General features: G+C 44.2%; 2 protein-coding genes and 1 pseudogene across 2 annotated transcripts in view; 2 read left to right on the top strand and 1 right to left on the bottom strand.

The window, feature by feature from the left end:
- LOC126295230 (uncharacterized) overlaps positions 1–22,114 on the bottom strand; it is a 2,305,622-nt gene that overhangs the window by 278,803 nt on the left and 2,004,705 nt on the right. The gene's annotated exons all lie outside the window — the stretch shown is intronic.
- The window catches only part of LOC126295232 (uncharacterized), a 150,419-nt gene continuing 128,825 nt past the window's right edge, over positions 521–22,114 (top strand). The window contains exon 1 of the mRNA XM_049987582.1: positions 521–617. The gene's annotated coding sequence lies outside the window, so the exon portion shown is untranslated. The remainder of the gene's footprint in view (positions 618–22,114) is intronic.
- LOC126295531 (5S ribosomal RNA) lies at positions 17,258–17,374 on the top strand (annotated as a pseudogene).

Here is a 22,114-nt window from a genome sequence, read left to right as displayed (position 1 = left end):
ACACATCCATGCGTGAGGCAGGATTCGAACCTGCGACCGTAGCGGCCGTGCGGTTCCAGACTAAAGCGCCTAGAACCGATCTGCCCCAACGGCCGGCCGTTAATTTGGTAATGAAGGGAAATGTGTGAAGTTAAAAATTATAGAGGGAGACCAAGGTTTCACTAGCAAGGAGGCTGAAGTGGATATAGGCTGCAGTTACAGGCAAACAGGTACAGTGTAAGAAACAAATAACTAGATAGATAAATTTAAGTAAGATGGGGAGTCGTTGATGTGACGAGTTTAGTAGTGGACCAAGCACTGAACCTTGTGGTATGTCGTCCGTAGCTTGTCGCCAGTAGGGAAGACATTCTTTAGACACCTCGTATAAAACGGTAGGGTAGAGGCAGGAGACAATGCAAGTGGTCAGCTGTGGTGGGGGCGTGGCCACGACGCGGGGTGTGAGGGGGGGGGGGGGGGAAGGCAGGCAGAGTGATACAGGAAAGGGGGGACAGCTTCCAGGCGTGTCCGCGTTGCTTTCTCCAGTCGCGGGTCCGGCGTCTGAAGACAAGCAGGCGGAGCAGCGGCGCTGGAGGAGAGGAACTCTGCGGCCGGATTGTAGTGTTGAACTGAGAACTGAGGTGAGTCGGGATGGGCGGTTCCAGCGGACTAGTTGGCGACACATTCTTGCTTATATTAGCGGACGTCTTCCTCACTGCCACTCTCTACACACTAAGGGCCACCATTTCCATTCAGATGAATATTGTTTACTTTTTCTGCGGAGTACGCCTCCTAAAACGTGCACGCTTGACAGCTAAGTTTAGACCTAACATCTCCAGAACACCACAATTACACTTCCGATTGAAATACAAAAATTATTGCTCCCAAATTATGTTTTGTTTACGTCACTAATGAACATCACAGAATATATTATCCAACAAAACTAGTTTTATTTTTTTTCTTTTGCCTGCAGTACGAAGAAAGTTATCAATTTCCAAACTGTGTGAAATATGTGCCCTTTAACAAAGGTTTCAAATATCTGCTTTTATGTGCACCAAAAATTTAAGCGTCGATTCCATTAGAAACGTAGATGTTTAAGAATGATGTGTTAGAGAGCAACTTCTATTATGTGTCTGGTATGTAGTGAGTGTACAAACAATATGCATGGTTTATCGTAACTAACAGGGAAAACTGGCAGCAATAAAAGAATACGCTAAGAGTAGCGACAACATTTCATTAAACTCCCGATTCTTTAAGTAAACGAGCTGCCATCAGTAAAACAGCCTGAAACATCCGATTACATTAGAAATAAGTTAATGCTCCAAGTATTTGACGTTAAGCAAATTATGTTTACACTTCGTTGGAAGCGCTCTCATTATCCAACACAGGATGAGTATAGTTTGGTTAGTTCGCGCTGCATCTTAAGCAAAATACAATTCTTCACGAATTTAAATACTTATGATGTCATATCTCCTTAACTGTGTCATATAATGATATAATTCATGGGGTATATTTAGTGGTGTATGTGGATACAGTATGCAAAATCTGTTGCGAATAGAGTAATACTACGGAAGCAATCAGTTAAACATGATGCCTGATGTTGAAGGTTTACTGCATGAACAGCGAAAATATAGTGAACGATGAACTTTTGTCCTTTTGAGTGTAAGCGAGAAAAACATTTGTACGGGTTTGAAATTATGTGTAATGTTTGTCGGATCGTATGTCTCTTATTCTCAAATACTGGCTAACACTGTGTGACCAGATTTCCAAGATCAAAATATGGGACCTAAATTAGTAGTCGAAATGAAACGACATTTTGTGGAAACTTTTGTTAACTCTATATCTGTAGAGTAGTTTTGATTTATAATGTCACTTATAATCCGTCTTGATTGCAATTTTTTTTTATTCATATGACCGGTTTCGGTTCATTCACAACCATCTTCAGATCTGATATTTCAGGAGTCCAAATCCAGCAACTTTCACAAGCTTGAACCAAATAAATCATCATAATATTTTCTTAAAATCAGCACTAAAAACTATCAAAATACCTTGCATTAGTAATAGAGTAAATATTTTGTTTTATTGTTGCCAGATGCAAACACAAAATATCACTTTAATATAACGATGTCTTTAACCAGCGTAGGTTACTTATTTTTTAATTTCAATTGACCTGGAACTTTCGCCGCGGGTATTTTCTGAAAAATCTTTTTATACTCTGCAGAAGAATGTATGACTTTTTAGCGGAATTTTATAGAAGTGGACACTTGAGTATACTGAAAATGAATCTTGGTTAATATTATTTTCTTAACTACTTCGACACTAAATGTCTTCTTTTCCAGAATTCATAAATCATTTTGATAGAGAACACTATCTCTGCAGTAGCATTAGTGCAATAATGAACTGCGAATTCTTGCAACCGTTATCTTGAGTTATAAGGAAGTTGAAAACGGTAGACCTCATTCGCTGTGGTTTAATCAAAGTGGATTTTCGTTATACTTTGGGTATGACCACATTTGCTCTTCAGTTCGTTATGCTACATGTTACTGAAAAACACACCGTTTCAAAATATACGGGACGTTTCTCATTAACCGTGCCGTCCACGAAAGGTCGTTCAATGAGAAACGGGACAACATATGTCCCGTTCATGTTATGTCGCGACAGCGGGACATTTAAGCTAAATAAGGGGCGATCCTATAAATTACGGGACTTCTGGTCACCCTAGGCTAATATGAAGGGCTTATTTCAATAGTGGTGCAATTTCATTTTTGTCCATTTTTAGGTAAAGAGCCCTAGAGTTAAATGAGCGCTGAACAATCTGCAGTTGAGATACCAGAAATATTCAGGCATATGGCTTCTTCCTAGAGACGATCCATTCTTTCTGTTTGTTTGGATCATTAATTTCAGAAGCATTATAGGCAGAAAAGTTGAGGTAATGGACTTGTATCACTATTGAAATAAGCCCTTCATATAATCCATGTCCTTGCGCGCTATCAGTTACATGCGTCAAAACAAAGAACACATCTGGAGATACCGTTTCTAGAGAGCCGTCTGATTTTGAGCGAACGGGCTGACTGGTTAACTTTAATGCGTATATACTCGGAAACTGGAAAACGAAGCGAATTTTTTTCTTAATAACTATTTCCCAGCACAATTTACTTCGCAACACCGTTACCAGGTTTTCAGACTGTTTCGACCATACTGTAGATGGATTCCCAAAAGAGCTGTTTGCGAGGTAATTACGAAAAATATGCGGGCCTCCACTGAATTCAATGCGAAATGCTGTCCTAGTAAGTAGACGAGTAAATTTTATCATCTTACTCCCATGTAATTGGTCTCAAATGTTAGCCGTTGTGGCTGGGCGATGTGGTAGGTGCATTTTGCTGACGTCGTCTGACGAGCAGATACGATCGAACTTGGACGATCGAACAGAGACTGTACCTTGCCCAAGATCAGCTGACCTAAATCGTCTGGGGTCAAATCAGAAGTGAAGTTTACAGCACCCCCGTCGATGCGGTTGAAGAGCTGGACCAGCGAACTGTACACTTTTGCCAAGATTTACGAAGGGGTTTTTGTGAGAATCTTCGACTCACTGTAAAACACGAATGCAGGTGGTTGGTTGATTCGGGGAGAGGACCCAACAGAGAGGTTCAAATGGTTCAAATGGCTGTAAGCACAATGGGACTTAACATCTTCCGGCCAGAGTGGTCGAGCGGTTCAAGGCGTTACAGTCCGGAACCGGACGACCGCTACGGTAGCAGGTTCGAATGCTGCCTCGGGCATTGATGTGTGTGATGTCCTTAGGTTATTTAAGTTTAAGTATTTCTAAGTTCTAGGGGACTGATGACCTCAGAAGTTAAGTCCCACAGTGCTCAGAGCCATTTGAACTATTTTTTTAACTTAACATCTGACGTCTACGTAAACCTCAGGACGTCACACACATCCATGCCCGAGGCAGCATTCGAACCTGCGACCGTAGCGGTTCCAGACTGAAGCACCTAGAACCTCTCAGCCACTCCGGCCGACCGTCTCTTGTAACTGCTGTCTGTTGTTGTGGGCATGGGAGAGCATCTGGTGAAAAATTTAACAACGAAATTCCCCAAACAGCCTTGCAATTGAGATGTTATTTTATTTTCGCTACTATTGTCGGCATTTCATTATGGCATCTTCAGGCCCCATATGCACCTCTCAATAACAATCGATATTGGCGTACTGGGGCGATATGTTTCTTGATGTCGTGAATTCGTAGCTCATGTGCTTCTTTCGAAGACTTTGCAGCCAAGTATTCAAATGGCCCCAGTTTTCCAATACCTATTGCTTTTGAGAGGCCCACCTGGGGCCTGAAGATGACATAACGAATTGCTGAAACTGGCAGCGAACATAGAAGAAAATAACACTGACATTGCACGGCCGTTTGGCGGATTCCATTGTTCAATAAATAATAGCTTGTAACTGCTGTCTGGCTTCTGTAGAAGATGTAGATAACCCTTTACTCCCTGTATTTTATCCCTGCTAACTTCAAAATGAGAGAGAGAGAGAGTGCTCCATTTAACATTGTCGAAAGTTTTCCCTAAATCTACTAATGTTACAAACTTAGTTTACCTTTTTTGTCTATAAGATACGTCGTTAGGTCACGTCAAGTTCCGCAGGACCAAATTGAGGAGCAAAACTCCAAGGTCATGGAACGTGTCAGTCCATGAAGTTACAACACGAAAGTAATAACAGATAAAAATAAAATGTTTATGAACCCGAAAAAAGTCAGTCCATAAGTTAAAGTAAACGCAGTCAACAACTACAATAACAATCAGCTTAATTTTTCAAGGAACTCCTCGACAGAATAGGAGGAGTGGCCCATGATGAAACTCTTCAGTTTCGATTTGAAAGCGAGATAATATATATATATATATATATATATATATATATATATATATATATATATATAGAGAGAGAGAGAGAGAGAGAGAGAGAGAGAGAGAGAGAGAGAGAGAGAGAGAGAGAGAGAGAGAGAGAGAGAGGGGGGGGGGGGGAGGGGGGAGGGAGGGAGAGAGAGAGGGAGAGAGAGAGGGAGAGAGAGAGGGGGGGGGGGGGGGTGGCAATGTCAAAACACCCAGACTCGTGAACAGGAGTCGACAAGAGGTTCGTGAACATACACCACTTATTGCCCGAACCGCCCGTTTCTGACCCAAAAATATCCTTCTAGAATGGGCAGAGTTACCCCAAAATATAATACCATACAACATAAGCGAATGAAAATAAGCAAAGTAGACTAATTTTCGTGTGGAACTATCACTCACTTTTGATACCGTTCGAATAGTGAAAATGGCAGTATTAAGTCTTTGAACAAGATCCTGAACGTGGGCTTTCCACGACAGCTTACTATCTATCTGAACACCTAGAGATCTGAATTGTTCATTTTCACTAATGATATGCCCATTCTGTGAAATTAAAACGTCAGGTTTTGTTGAATTGTGTGTTAGAAACTGTAAAAACTGAGTCTTACAGTGATTTAGCTTTAGTTTATTTTCTACAAGCCATGAACTTAGGTCATGTACTTGCACTATTTGAAACCGAGCCGATGTTGCGCACAACATCCTTTACTACCAAGCTAGTGTCATCAGCAAACAAAAAATATTTAGGGTCACCTGTAACACTAGAAGGCATATCATTATATAAATATACCCGTGGATATCTGCATGTACATGTATACCGCAGAAGTCACACTGTGGTGCGTGGCGGAGGGTACTTTGCGCACCACTCTCACTTCCTCTCTTTCCCGTCTCAGCCGCAAATAGTTTGCGGTTAGAACGATTGCCGGTAAGCCTCCGTGTGGGCTCGGAAACCTCTGATTATATCTTCATGGTCTTTTCGCGAGAGATACGTAGGAGGAAACAATATTTTGTTGACTCTTCGAGGAAGGTACGCTCTAGGAACTTTTAACAGTAAACCAAAATGTGATGCAGAACCCCTCCCTTGAAGGGTCTGCCACTGGAATTGGTTGATCATCTCTGTGACGCTTTCGTGATTACTAAATGAACCTGTAACGAAACGTGCTGCTCCTCTTTGGACCTTCTCTGTTTCCTCGATCAGTCCTGTCTGGTAAGGATCCCATACTGACGGGCAGTATTCAAGTATTGATCGAAGAACCGCTATCTAAGCTACCTCCTTCGTCGATGGACTGCTTTTCCTGAGGATTCTTCCAGAGATTCTCAGTCTGGCATCTGGTTTTCCTGCGATTAGTTTTATGTGACCGTCCCGATTTAAATCGCTCCGTACACATACTACTAGATTCCAGCACAGGCTTATATGCGCAAAGTAGTTATCACAGCAGATATATCGCCGCAGACCACCAGGGATAAAGGTAGCAGAACACGCCGACACACGACTGCTCGAAGGTCTTTCACGAAAGTGCGGCAGATGAGAAGTGGTTCCCTGTGGCGGACGATGCCGTTCGCGCCACGGCAGGAAAGCGCGTGCGACACAGACTCACAGTGGCAGCAGCTGATGTCTCGAATGTTCTTTGCACGTCACCAGGACAATGCAAATCGTCATAAAAGGAAGGCAGTAGAACGTCTTTTGGGCGACGGTCGCCTGCGGCCTGCGACCACAATACGATGACCTGGTTATCACAACGACGGCGTGAGAAAGCGGAATTTGTGGCGGGCGCCTTTGTCACGTAGTTGGGGGCCCGGATAAAAAGTGGCTAATTCAATGTCGCAGGCGTAGAGGGAGAGGGAGAGGGAGAGGGAGAGAGAGAGAGAGAGAGAGAGAGAGAGAGAGAGAGAGAGAGAGAGAGAGAGAGCCATAATTTTCAGCGCGGCTCCAGACACAGATGGACATCGCTCAAGCTGTCCACGTGAGCTCTTGGGCCTACGGGCGCGTGTGAACCTCAATTTCTCCCTTTCTTCCGGGTCACGTCTGACACTCAAAACCGCTGCCCACTGGCATACGTCAACGTCACCTTTAGCTGAAAACGCTCCGCCGTCACGTTTCTTCAGTGGACACGCACTCAACATTAGAAATTACGTCGGTTGCATGGACGGCAATGGGCGAAAGGGGTTTGAGGGGGGTTAGAAGTCAAACGGGACAGCTTGGAGCAGGAGAGCCATCACATGACATTTTAATTTCCACTGTGTATATCTTTACAAATAAATTTATAAAACTTCGTCAGCATGGACAGGAAGGATTCAGACTCACTACAGTGGAAGTTCAAAATCATAACAAAATAATTTTTTTTTTGCATGTGAAATTTCTTCATTTTTTTTCACTTGCTATTGCCTGCATGTGTTGCTATAGGTACACTTTTCTGCATAAGTAAGAGAGATTCTTCGATTAATTTTGCATAGCATAAAAACGATATTTACAGGTGTATGAAAGTCTAGAGTTTTTCAAATCTATTATAAGTGTGGTAAAAATTGAGATAATTAACCATTAAATTTGGCCGGCCGCGGTGGCCGAGCGGTTCTAGGCGCTTCAGTCCGGAACCGCGATGCTGCTACGGTCGCAGGTTCCTGCCTCGGGCATGGATGTGTGTGATGTCCTTACGTTAGTTAGTTCTACGTTCTAGGGGACTGATGACCACAGATCTAAAGTCCCATAGTGCTCAGAGCCATTTGAACCATTTTTTGAAACGCCGGAGGTCTTCCTGTACGTGGAGACTCACTAATGCCAAAACGATCCTCCTTGAAACGAGAAAACCACTTTGTTGCTGTGTTCTGTCCGTTGGCGTTATCCCGACACACGGCTCAAATGTTTCTGCCTGCCTCTGCTGCTGTCACCTCTGTGTTGAACTCAGACAACAGAATACGCCGGAAATGTTCCGAATTCTCCACTTTCTACCTATCAGAGTTCCGATCACTATCTCCAAATGACAATTTGTAAACGCAAATACCAAAAGTAAATGAAAATCTGTAAGTGAAATACCAACATGCAAAACAAAAACGCTACGCACTTATGCACCAACCTAGTAACTACCGATAAGTGACCCGGAGATCGCGCGTCTTTCATAGAACTCCCTATAAAATTTTTCTGTGGTATCGGAATCAGGCTTCCAAGAGAACATCAGCGACATAACATTTATGGAGCTTGATCAAATAATCTCAATATCACAGCGCCGCAAAGCAACTCAAATCACTTAATAAAAGCAAGTCTTCTGATCCAGACTGTATACCAGTTAGGTACCTTTAGGTGTATGCTGATGCATTAGCTCCATTCTGAACAATCATATATAACCGTTCGCTCGACGAAAGATCCGTACCCAAAGAGTGGAAAGTAGCACAGGTCACACCAATATTAAAGAAAGGTAGTAGGAGTAATCCACTAAATTACAGGCCCATATCGTTAACGTCGATATCCAGCAGGAGTTTAGAACATAACATTCTGTTCGAACATTATGAATTACATCGAAGATAACGGTCTATTAACACACAGTCAACATGGGTTTAGAAAACATCATTCCTGTGAAACACAACTAGCTCTTTATTCACATGAAGTGTTGAGTGTTATTGACAAGGGATTTCAGATCGATTCCGTATTTGTGGATTCCCGGAAGGCCTTTGACACTTTACCACACAAGCGGTTTGTAGTGAACTTGTGTGCTCATGGAATATCGTCTCAGTTATGTGACTGGATTTGTGATTTCCTGTCAGAGAGACCACAGTTCGTAGTAACTGACGGAAAGTCATCGACTAAAACAGAAGTGAAATCAGCCGTTCCCCAAGGTAGTGTTATAGGCCCTTTGCTGTTCGTTATCTATATAAACGATTTGGGAGACAATTTGAGCAGCTGTCTTCGGTTGTTTGCAGATGACGCTGTCGTTTACCGACTAACAAAGTCATCAGAAGATCAAAACAAACTGCAAAACGATTTAGAAGAAATATTGAAATGGCGCGAAAAGTGGCAGTTCACCGTAAATAACGAAACGTGTGAGGTCATCCACATGAGTGCTAAAAGGAACTCAAACTTCGGTTACACGATAAATCAGTCTAATCTAAAAGCCGTAAATTGAACTAAATACCTAGGAATTAGAATTACGAACAAATTAAATTGGAAAGAACACATAGAATATTTTGTGGGGAAGGCTAACCAAGGACTGCGTTTTATTGGCAGGATACTTAGAAAATGTAACAGACATACTAAGGAGACTGCCTACACTATGCTTGTTATCCTATTTTAGAATACTGCTACGCAGTGTGGGATCCTCACCAGATAGGATTGACGGAGGACATCTAAAAAGTTCAAAGAAAGGCAGGACGTTTCATATTATAGCGAAATATGGGAAAGAGTGTGACAGTAACGATACAGGGTTTGGGCTGGAAATCGTTAGAAGAAAGGCGTTTTACGTTGCGACGGAATCTTCTCACGAAATTCCAATCACCAGCTTTCTCCTCCAAATGCGAAAATATTTTGTTTACACAGATCTACGTAGGGAGGAACTATCACCACGATAAAATAAAGGGAAATCGGAGCTGGTACGGAAAGATATAGGTGTTCATTCTTTCGGGGCGCTATACGAGATTGGAATAACAGAGAATTGTGAAGGTGGTTCGATGAACCCTCTGCCAGGCACTTAAATGTGATTTGCAGAGTATCGATGTAGATGTAGATGTATTGTCCCACCGTCATGAGAAGAGGTCCTGCAAATTTCTGACCTGTTTTACTTCAAATGGCTCTGAGCACTATGGGACTTAAACGTCTGATGTGATCAGTCCCTTAGAACTTAGAACTACTTAAACCTGACTAACCTAAGGACATCACACACATCCATACCCGAGGCAGGATTCGAACCTGAGACCGTAGCAGCAGCGCGGTTTCGAACAGAAGCGCCTAGAACGGCTCGGCCACAGCGGTCGGTTGACCTCATATGCCAGATGTAAGAAAAAACAAGTGAGGTAAGAAAGACGCTAACGTAGTCACGAATTACCCTATCCTACGTTAGTGAAGTTTATCAGCAGATGTAGAGTAGGCAGACGAGAAACGAGTTAGGTCACGTGACGGCGGCTTTTGGGACGAACGTCGTGCTCCAGTACCTCCGTTGCGCGAAGTGTTATTCGAAGCTACTGCACGTGCCATTTCTCACCGCCCTGGTACTGACGTTGCAGGAGAAATTGCGCAACTCTTTCACCTCACGTTGCCGCCCGTCACAACAGGAAACACAGTTCAGAGCCGAACATGCGACTCAATTACAATGACTGATGAGTGTGGCGTCTCACATTTTCCATGTCTAGCGTGGTAGTCTTGTGGTAAGCACTTTCCTGGAATTCCAGAGGTCGGGGCATCGAATACTGATAGGAAGAAGGAAATTTTAGGTCTGCGTTTTATCTAGTTTTCGCCTCTCAACGATGTGGGGACTCGCAATGAACGGCCCGAGCTTCTCCCACCAACTTAACCCGCAGGTCCGCTTTCCCCTAAACTATTACTGCCCTAGGTTACCGACACGAAAGTCACCGATGTGGCGTCCAATTGAAATACTTGTACCCAGCCATTAGGGCACACTAAATGATTATTATTTTCCATTCATTCTGAAATTGTGATTCTTACTGACATCGATGAACGGCAGATGGCGGCTTGACTTGTAAAACTTTCGTAAAAACATACTGGCTGCGATGATGATTCAGTAAAAGCCGAAACCACTTGAGTGTCATAAATCCACGAAATGCGACAGAGACGACCATGAACAAAGGCGTATTTCTCAAATACGAAGTTAAGTCAATTGTTACCCGCAATTTAGTTATATTTTTCAAAAATGTTCAAATGTGGGTGACATCTTATGGGACTTAGCTGCTAAGGTAAGTCCCTAAGCTTACACACTACTAAACCTAAATAATCCTAACGACAAACACACACACCCATGCCCGAGGGAGGACTCGAACCTCCGCCGGGACCAGCCGTACAATCGATGACTGCAGCGCCTTAGACAGTTATATTTTTGTTTATTTTGATAGTACTGTCGTTTTACGTTGACGACACTGCTTTTGCTCATTTGTTGTTATAACTTTACAATTTTCAAGCTGCTAGGTTAGTTTCGTTACCGCTGACTTGCTGTTAATCGTGGCTGCTCCGCTGTCTATTTGCACCAAAGAAGAGCAACGTTCAGTGATCCGCTTTTTTGTGGTCGAAAGGGGTACCGGGGGACGAAATTCATCGAAGATTTTCGGTACAGTACGGGAACAGCGTTTTGCCACAACGGAGTGTCTACGAATGGATTGAAAAATTCCGAAATGGTCGCACAAGTTTTACGCACGATGAAGGAGCCGGACGACCGTTTACCGCCACAAATGAAGAAACCGTTGAGCGTTCACGGGAAATGATTCTCTTAGACACACGATTAGCTACTGAAGAAGTGGCGCATCGTCTGCAAAGTAGACACGGTTCTGCCTACGAAATCATCTGCAGCCGGCCGCGGTGGTCTCGCGGTTCTAGGCGCTCAGTCCGGAACCGTACGACTGCTACGGTCGCAGGTTCGAATCCTGCCTCGGGCATGGATGTGTGTGATGTCCTTAGGTTAGTTAGGTTTAAGTAGTTCTAAGTTCTAGGGGACTGATGACCACATCAGTTGAGTCCCATAGTGCTCAGAGCCATTTGAACCAAATCATCTGCAACAGACTTGGATTTCGTAAAGTTTGTGCAAGATGGATCTCAAAACAACTCACACAGTTGCATAAACAAACGCACTTGCGCATCTGTAAAAAAACATGTGGATCGGTATGGTAACGAAGGGGACAATTTCTTAGGTGGGAGGATTACTCGTGACGAAACATGGATCCACCATAGTAAACGGCATAGTACGGAATGGAGACATCCAAATTCGCCATGCATGAATCCGCAGGAAAACTGATGCATCACGGTTTTTTGGGACGCACAAGGTCCTGTATTTGAATATTATGGGGAAAGGGGCACAACAGTAAACAGTGTACGTTACAGTGAGATGCTTACTGCCAGGCTGAAGCCTGCAGTTCGAAGCAAACGCCGAGGATTTGCTGTCCAAAGGTGTTGCGTTGTTGCACGGCAATGCCTGTCCGCATGCTGCTGTCCACACGGCTGAAACGCTCCAAAAACTCAAATTTGAAGTAATGGATCATCCTCCATAAAGACCCGATCTTGCCCCTTCTGACTATCAATTGTTTGGCCCACTCAAACAGGCATTAAGGGGCCGTCGATTTGCCTCGGACGAAGCAGTGAAAGAGGCGGTGCACTTCTGCCTCGCAACTCAACCGAGAACCTTCTTTTCTGACGGCATCAGGAAGCTTGTACAACGATGTACCAAGTGCGTTGAAACGCAAGGAGACTATGTCGAAAAACGATGTTCTTGTAAGTTTCCTATTTGACTACAATAAAATTTCATAACTGCTTTGTGGATAATAATCCACTTTACCTCGTAGATCGAGGGCTCGAGTGTGACAATGAAAGCTCGTTACGAAACAGATTCGCATTCTGTGACTATGCATTGACATGAGCTACATGCAACGCTTTAAAATTTGTGACGGGCCGGGACTCCAACACGAATTTCAAAAAATGGTTCAAATGGCTCTGAGCACTGTGGGACTAAACATCTGAGGTTATCACTCCCCTGGAACTACTTAAACCTAACTAACGTAAGGACATCACACACATCCATGCCCGAGGCAGGATTCGAACCTGCGACCGTAGCGGTCACGCTGTGCCAGACTGAAGCGCATAGAACCGCTCGGCCACATCTGCCGACGCACACTTGCATTCAACACTGTGGCGATTACACCGGTTACTGATGTGCCAGCATTTCACATTTGCAATGGCTTATCTCGCACTCGCGTTAACCTGTGATCTTGCAGAGTCAATCATTTCAGTATGTTACATAGACAAAAGCATTCCCGAAATTTCATTACTGTATATTATTTTTTTGGTGTTCCGATTTTCGCTTGTCACTGTATTTCGTAATGTTTACGACAGCTGTAATCTTTAGACTCTCTTCAGACTACAATTGTAAGCGTATTGTCATATCGCTGGCTTAGTTGCGGAGTATCTTTGCGAGCAGCCGCGTCTGTAGAGTTGAAGACGGGATACTGTTCTGTTGTGGGTAGGTCTGCATCTGAGAGCCATTATTAGTATGGAAGTTGAAGTGTTGCTACAAGTGATATTTCAGTAAAGTGATGACATGGTTCAGAGGAAAGGGTGTCAAGAAGTAATTAAAAAATGAACAGTGGCGCCGATAACGTATTTGTGTAACCTCTCGTTGCGTGTCGTACCGTATAGCATCAATCATCCCCGCCGTGTTTGGTCTCTCAGAAAGAACTAATGTGAATCAGCAAAAATTAGTTACCATAAAGGAGTAAAAACGAGTGCCAGTGTCTCGTAGAGAGCGTGAGGACGTGTGTTTCGATCATCGCGTTTCCGCGTCATCAACAATCAGCCGCGCAGCGCCCGTTACGCGCACGCTCGTACAACTGAGAACTGTCTGTCAACTGTAATCGTTTACAGACGAATGGGAAAACTGGTAGAAGCCGACCTCGAGGAAGATCAGTTTGGATTCCGTAGAAATGTTGGAACACGTGAGGCAATACTGACCCTACGACTTACCTTAGAAAGGCAAACCTACGTTTCTAGCATTTGTAGAATTAGAGAAAGCTTTTGACAATGTTGCCTGGAATACTCTCTTCCAAATTCTAAAGGTGGCAGGGGTAAAATACAGGGAACGAAAGGCTATTTACAATTTGTACAGAAACCAGATGGCAGTTATAAGAGTCGAGGGGCATGGAAGGGAAGCAGTTGTTGGGAATGGAGTAAGACAGGGTTGTAGCCTCTCCGCGATGTTATTCAGTCTGTGTATTGAGCAAGCAGTAAAGGAAACAAAAGAAAAATTAGGAGTGGGTATTAAAATCCATGGAGAAGAAATAAAAACTTCGAGGTTCACCGATAACATTGTAATTCTGTCAGAGACAGCAAAGTAGTTGGAAGAGCAGTTGAATGGAATGGATAGTGTCTTGAAAGGAGGATATAAGAGGAAGATCAACAAAAGCAAAAGGAGGATGATGGAATGTAGTTGAATTAAATGAGGTGATGCCGAGGGCCGCTTAAAGTAGTAAAGGAGTTTTGCTATTTAGGAAGTAAAATAACTGATGATGGTCGAAGTAGAGAGGATATAAAATGTAGACTGGCAATGGCAAGGAAAGTGTTTCTGAATAAGAGAAATTTGTTAACATCGAGTATAGATTTAAGTGTCGGGAAGTCGTGTCTGAAAGTATTTGTATGGAGTGTAGCCATGTATGGAAGTGAAACATGGACGATAAATAGTTTGGACAAGAAGAGAATAGAAGCTTTCGGAATGTGGTGGTACAGAAGAATGCTGAAGATTGGATAGGTGGATCACATAACTAATGAGGAAGTATTGAATAGGATTGGGGACGAGTTTGTGGCGCAACTTGACTAGAAGAAGGGATCGGTTGGTAGGACATGTTCTGAGGCATCAAGGGATCACAAATTTAGTATTGGAGGGCAGCGTGGAGGGTAAAAATCATAGAGGCACACCAGGAGATGAATACACTAAGCAGATGCAGGATGATGTAGGTTGCAGTAGGTACTGGGAGATGAAGAAGCTTGCACAGGATAGATTAGCATGGTGAGCTGCATCAAACCAGTCTCAGGACTGAAGACCACAACAACAACAACAACAACAACAACGAACTGTAAATTCGTGAATAGCGTTAAAATTCATTATTAGTGTCAAGGAGAACTGGTACCAAAAGAAATTTGTGTGTGCGTGGCGAGCGTAAGAGCCTTCGTTCGACTATTCGGCTTACGCATCATCAACAACCATCCGCGCGGTGGTCGGTTACGCGTAAGCTCCTCCTAGTGATATTTGTGGACAGACAGTCATCTAGAAGTTGGCGTGTAAGCAGTGCAACCTGTCATTTCCTATCGTCTCAGAATATAGTTGTTCATGCCAGACGTAGGACAGTGTTGTGTTTTAACGTGAGTGCGTCCCTTAAACCCGCTGCGTATTTCGGTAGATAATTTGAGGCAAGCCAGCAGCAGTGTGGAGCAGAACAATACGACCGTCGCGCGAGTATCAGGTAGGTGGTGTGGTCAGGGCGCACGGTCCAGAAGCACTTTAACCCATTACTGGCCATTGTCCCTTTCTTTTGGGACGCGTATATTTTACTTATTTCTACGTAAGCAATGGAGCTTTTAGCCTTTATTGTTGCACCTGTAGGTTCAACTAACTGCTATATTGCCTGTAAATGTAAAATAAATAACTTTTTTCTAAGTAATTCACGTCAGGAAAATTATAAACGTGCCGATTTTTTGTTCTCGCACTTGGCAGCACTGTATGTCTGCTGGTTGTTCCTGGACGACAATGAGCTGTGATTTAGTTGTCTGGGCGTGTTTGTTATGGACATATGGATGTCCATCTAAGATTAAGTATACTTCAGATTTTTTCAATTAAGTCCAATATCGATATATTTTATGCTTCCCAATAATGGGACAATGGCATGTTACACTATCATTTATTGTTGATGTGCCCTATTCTTGTATACGCCTATTATACAGAGAAGAATTGCATTTTACGTTCTTTATATCTCTTTTTTTCATGTTCTATTCCAATTTTAAGATTCCAACAGGATAAAAACATGCCACGTGCACTTACCCTTGAAGAAATTCTAGCAGAACTAGCGAACCACCAAGAGAGTGACGAAGAAGATAATGACGTAGAATCGGCGATTATTCCAACCGATGCAGATGTAACAACAGATGAAGAAGACATTGACGAAAATGTATTGAACAATGAGTCTGTTGTACAAGATGTAGCCCGTACTTTAGAGAGAAGCTCTCACTTTCGTGTGTCTGACAGAGAATAGTGATGTTTTACCTTTATAAGAAAACAGGATCAGTACCAAAACGCAGAGGACCACAAGGAAGCAGATTGATGCGAGGACGGGTGAGCGCAGATGTACGACTAGATCCAGGAAATAATTTCGTTGTGCCAAGTAAAACACAGAAGAGAATAAAACACAGAAGAGATGTGCTTACTGCAAGAGAAAAACAACAAAAATGTGTGGTGTACACAAGCGTTTTGCTTCATTTCATACTGAATAGACATTCAGTAATATTAAAACATTCTTTATTTATTGTTTGTGTTATTTCTTACAATGTTATGCATGGAGAATAAGGTTGTGAATTTGGATAGCGCATTTGGCCTATGTCCCAAAAATGGGACGGTCTGTAGTTTTTGTTCTAATAAACTAAAAATTTTCAAAACAACTTTTTATTCAATTAATCACTCAATGTCATGTATTTATGTATAAAAGTTTGAAAAAATGATCTGATACAGTTTTGACCAGTAGTGCGTTAAGGGTCCTCCACCCATATGTACTCCCGGGCGTGTTACACAATGTCCTTCAGATATGCGTCCAAGTCTGAAGGACTGCACAAACACAGACATTGTAATCATCAACGAGGAAAGCAGCTGACTGTGACGAGCCAGATTTCCCCGGGACGTCAGCAGCGCGTGCGTGTGTGTTTTCAGCTGTTCGGAATCCGGAGAGATTTGGGAGCGACCGGCGTGACGTCAGAGCCGGTTAATATACTGCGAGCACGGACCTGGTGTGGGAAGCCCACAGCCCGAGGCCGGACCTCCGCCTATCGGGTGAACTTTCACCGCGGCCATCCCAGGTCAGCGCACGCAACGGACCGCCCCCGTCCAGTGTTTTTATCGCACCCGGATTCCGGTGAGCCATCCGCCGCACTTTCGCTGTAAGAGCATCGTCTACACGCCTGTACGCGACTGGACGCGTACCGACAACTTGCTCACAATGCGTCCCACCGCCTTCGTCAGTTTTTGGTCGAGGTGAAAATGCCATGACTGACATTGCGGATTGTGCTATTAAAACCACCCCCGAACGCGTGCAAATGAGATGCAGCGTGTCTGTCTCCAAAAGAGTTTACCGGCGCATAAATTGTTCCATGGAATTACAGGTCAACCTCCAGATATCGGTGACTTGCTGCCACTATGTTTCTGTGCACAGTCTTATGGTCATCTTCACGTGTCCGCCCCCGGTAGCTGAGTAGTCAGTGCGACAGAATGTCAATCCTAAAGGGCCGGCCACGGTGGCCGAGCGGTTCTAGGCGCATCGGTCGGAAACAGCGCGACTGCTACGGTCGCAGGTTCGAACCCAGCCTCAGGCATGGATATGTGTGTGATGTCCTTAGATTAGTTAGGTTTAATTACTTCTAAGTTCTAGGGGACTGATGACCTCAGCTGTTAGGTCCCATAGTGCTCGGAACCATTTTTGAATCGTTAGGGCCCGGGTTAGGCAATGGCCTTGCCGCAGTGGATACACCGGTTCCCGTCAGATCACCGAAGTAAAGCGCTGTTGGGCGTGGCCGGCACTTGGATGGGTGACCGTCCGACCGCCATGCGCTGCTGCCATTTTTCGGGATGCACTCAGCCTCGTGATGCCAATTGAGGAGCTGCTCGACCGAATAGTAGCGGCTTCGGTCAAGAATACCATCATAACGACCACGAGAGCAGTGTGCTGACCCCACGCCCCTCCTATCCGTGTCTTCCACTGAGGATGACACGGCGGTCGGATGGTCCCAGTAGGCCACTCGTGACCTGAAGGCGGAGTGCTAATAAAAGGGCCCGGGTTCGATTCCCGGCTGCGTCGGAGATTTTCTCCGCTCAGGGACTGCGTGTTGTGTTGTCCTAATCATCATGATCCCATCCTCATCGACGCGCAAGTCGCCGAAGTGGCGTCAAATCGAAAGATTTGCACCCGGCGAAGGGTCTACCCGATGGGAGGCCCTAGCCACATGACATTTACATCACGAGTCTAACATCACGTGTCTGCCTCTGAAGCTGGCCAAACGGTGTCAAAATGTCATGGTGGCAGCAAGATACGAACGTACTGCAGTTAATCCCGTATTTCATTACACAGAATGTCTAATGTTTTTATTATACAGTATACGGGGTGATCAAAAAGTTTCTGTTCGAAGGTTGTACAGTCCAGAATCGGTACGCCAATCAGACGAAATCGCCGTCAGCATTGAGGCAATCGTCTGATGGAACGCACCCCATTTCTTCAATCCGTTTGCTAAGACACCATGTCCAGCTGCGTCAAGAAGTTCGTGACTGCCTGCTACACATCCTCGTCCCGACAAAAATTGCCGACTCTTCAGGGCCTTTTGTAGGGAACCAAAGGCGTGTAACAGCATGGGGAGAAATCAATACTATAGGACCACCATTCCACAACTGTGGCTTTTAAGAGACATCCAATGGATGTCTATCAGTGGTTTGTCCTTTGTAGCCAACGGAGTATCGCGACTGGATTCGTGATTTTCTGTCAGAAAGGTCACAGTTCGTAGTAATAGACGGAAAGTCATGGAGTAAAACAGAAGTCATATCCGGAGTTCCCCAAGGAAGTGTTATAGGCCCTCTATTGTTCCTCATCTATATTCACGACACGAGTAGCTGTCTCAGATTGTTTGGAGATGATGCTGTCATTTACCGTCTTGTAAAGTCATGAGACGACCAACAAATTGCAAAATGATTAAGACAAGATAAGTGGCAATTGACCCTGAATAAGGAAAAGTGCGAAGTTATTCACACGAATACTAAAGGAAATCAGCTAAATTGCGATTAGGCGATAACTCTCACAAATCTGAGAGCTGTAAATTCAACTAAATACTTAGGAATTGCAATTACAAATAACCTAAATTGGAACGAACGCATAGATAATATTGTGCGTAGAACAAACCAAAGACTGCGATTCATTGGCAGAACACTTGGAAGGTGCAACAGGTCTACTAAAGAGACTGCTTACACCACGCTTGTCCGCCCTATTCTGGAGTACTGCTGTGCGGTGTGGGATCCCGCATCAGGTGGGACTGACGGATGACATCGAAAAAGTACAAAGAAGGGCAGCTGGTTTTGCATTACCGCGAAACAGGGGAGATAGTGCCACAGACACGATACGTGAACTGGAATGGCAATAATAGAAACAAAGGCGTTTTTCGTTGCGACAGGGTCTTCTCATGAAATTTCAATCGGCAGTTTTCTCCTCCGATTGCGAAAACATTCTGTTGGCACCTACCTACGTAGGGGAGAAATGATCATCGGGATAAAATAAGAGAAATCAGGGCTCGCACAGAAATATTTAAGTGCTCGTTTTTCCCGCCTGCCGTTCAAGAGTGAAACGATAGAGAGACAGACTTCTTAAGCAATAGAACCAAGTACGTCGCCCTCGATAGTGAGTGTTCATCGGAGGTGAGGGTGTCATCTGGAGTGCCCCACGGACGTGTGGTAGGTCCGCTGTTGTTTTCCATCTACATAAATGATCTTTTGGATAGGGTGGATAGCAATGTGCGGCTGTTTGCTGATGATGCTGTGGTGTACGGGAAGGTGTTGTCGTTGAGTGACTGTAGGAGGATACAAGACCACTTGGACAAGATTTGTGTTTCGTGTAAAGAATGGCAGCTAACTCTAAATATAGGTAAATGTAAATTAATGCAGATGAATAGGAAAAAGAATGCCGTAATGTCTGAATCCTCCATTAGTAGTGTAACATTGCAGAGCGATATGAAGTGGGACAAGCATGTAATGGCAGTTGTGGGGGAAGGCGGATTGTCGTCTTCGTTTCATTGGTAGAATTTTGGGAAGATGTGGTTCATCTGTGAAATAAAACACTAATACGACGTATTCTCGAGTACTGCTCGAGCGTTTGGGATCCCTATGAGGTCGGATTGAGGGAGGACATAGAAGCTATTCAGAGGCGGGCTGCTAGATTTGTTACTGGTGGGTTTGATGGTCACGCGAGTGTTACGGAAATGCTTCAGGAACTCTGGTGGGAGTCTCTGGAGGAAAGGAGACGTTCTTTTCGTGAATCGCTAATGAGGAAATTTAGAGAACCAGCATTTGAGGCTGACTGCAGTACAATTTTACTCCCGCCAACTTACATTTCGCGAAAAGACCCCAAACATAAGAGAGATTAGGGCTCGTGCAGAGGCATATAGACAGTCACTTTTCCCTCGTTCTGTTTGGGAGTGGAACAGGGAGAGAAAATGCTAGTTGTGGTACGATGTACCCTCCGCCACGCACATTATGTTGGATTGCGGAGTATGTATGTAAATGTAGATATAGGTGGTATATTGAACCCTTTGCCAGGCACTTTATTGTGAATGGCAGAGTGATCACGTAGATGTAGATGTTGGCAGGGAAGAAAAGAATATCAGCATATCGCTGCTGTTTGGACGCATTTGGTAATACCGTCACCAAAGTTGCGTTTATGCATTTACCGTACGAACTTTGGAACGACACAAATACCACAGTAATCCCATACCTACATGTCTGTACCCACATACACGCATCCGAGTCGCGCTATGTTGCATGCACGCTGCAGCAACACTCTCAAACAGGAACTCCTTGACCGACACATTTACTTGACCTCAGGCACGTAAACGAGAAAAAAATTCGAATTGGTTTGACACAATCTCCAAGGTTTGTTGGAAGTCGCCAATTGTTCTCATTATGAAACACTGCATCAATATAGTCTGGGAAACTTGCGCTCCATTTTAAGCCAAAGCTACTTCCTCATGCATCTGAATGTTTACGATGTCACATCTCCTGAACTGTGTGTCGTACAATGGCCTTTCAAGACCTTTCTTTAATGGACGGAAGGCACGATTATCGCATGGGGAGAGTTCAGGACTATAGGGTGGTGACCGAGTGTCACCCACTTGAGTGAGGCTGGTCTCCCAGATCCACGGGCGTCTTTAGATTAATGGCGACCGGCACGGAACTTGGCGCACCATTCCATATACACCTTCTTCATTCTCCAATGGATATCTACCAGTGGTTTGTCCTTCGCCATCCAAAAAAATAATAACAGCATATCGGTCCTGTTTGGACGCATTTGGTAATACCGTCACCATAGTTACGTTTCTGCATTTACTCCTTGCAAGTTGGAAAGACGCGAATGCCACACTAATTCTTTGTCTGCCTGCCGATGCTTATAAACACGTATCGGAGACACGGTATGTTCCATATATGCTGCAGCAAAGCCCTCAGACGGAAATATTTTGATTGCCCCTGGCAAGTACACGATTTGTCAGACAGGGTCACTCGCACTATAAGACTGTTCAATGGCGCTGCTGTTGTATACAGAAAAGTGTTACAAAAAAATAATTAGTGTGAAACCTTATGGGACTTAACTGCTAAGGTCATCAGTCCCTAAGCTTACACACTGCCTAACCTAAATTATGCTAAGGACACACACACACACACACACACACACACACACACACACACACACACACACACACACACACACACACATGTCCGAGGCAGGACTCGAACCTACGCTGGGACAAGCCGCACAGTCCATGACTGCGGCGCCCTAGACCACTCGGCTAATCCCGCGCAGCGAAAAGTTTTGCAGCTATAAAAATGGCAGGATTTGAGAAAATTCTGACTTGCTGTAATGAGTGGCAGCTCTCTCTCTCTCTCTCTCTCTCTCTCTCTCTCTCTCTCTCTCTTCCCAAATAATAAGATTAAAAACGCGTTAATCGGAGAAAAATTGTAGTGAATCATGGACTGCGCGAGAACAAGAAAAGAAGAGTACTGAAGCGTATGAGATGTGCATAGGCAGATGTTGAAAATTAGATGGATGATTAGGTAAGGGATGAGAATCAGCGAGGAGAAACGTGTTAAAAACGTTGACAGAGAGAAAGCTCGGGATGATCAGACATGTGCTAAGGTATCAGGGAATAAAAAGGTAAAGATCCGCGTTTGGTCAAAAAGGGTTCGACCGACCGCGGCGTCATTCTCTACAAATGGTATCATCGGACGCGGTATGGAGGGACATGGGGTCGTCAGATTTCTTGACCTCTGAACCGGCACTGCTCGTTTGAGTAGTTCCTGTGTTGGCATAACGAGGCTGAGAGCACACCAATTCTATATACCCACGAAGGAGAAACCCTGGTAGTACCGGGAATCGAACCCAGGTCCTCTGCATGGCAATTGCACACTGTGTTAAGGAATTGGATTATGTAGATTAGAGTGGCTCTTGTATGGAACTTTTTTAATTTTTGTTGTGCAACCATCCATTTCTGTTCCAGTCTGTGTGAAAAGCAGCTGAGTGAAAATTGGGCTGAGTAGGATAACGGGAAGGGT

This window comes from Schistocerca gregaria, chromosome 11, assembly GCF_023897955.1.
Source record: "Schistocerca gregaria isolate iqSchGreg1 chromosome 11, iqSchGreg1.2, whole genome shotgun sequence".
In the NCBI taxonomy this organism is placed as follows: Eukaryota; Metazoa; Arthropoda; class Insecta; order Orthoptera; family Acrididae; genus Schistocerca; species Schistocerca gregaria.
The sequence above is the reverse complement of the archived record's forward strand: the minus strand, read 5'-3'. Positions and strand labels throughout refer to the sequence as shown.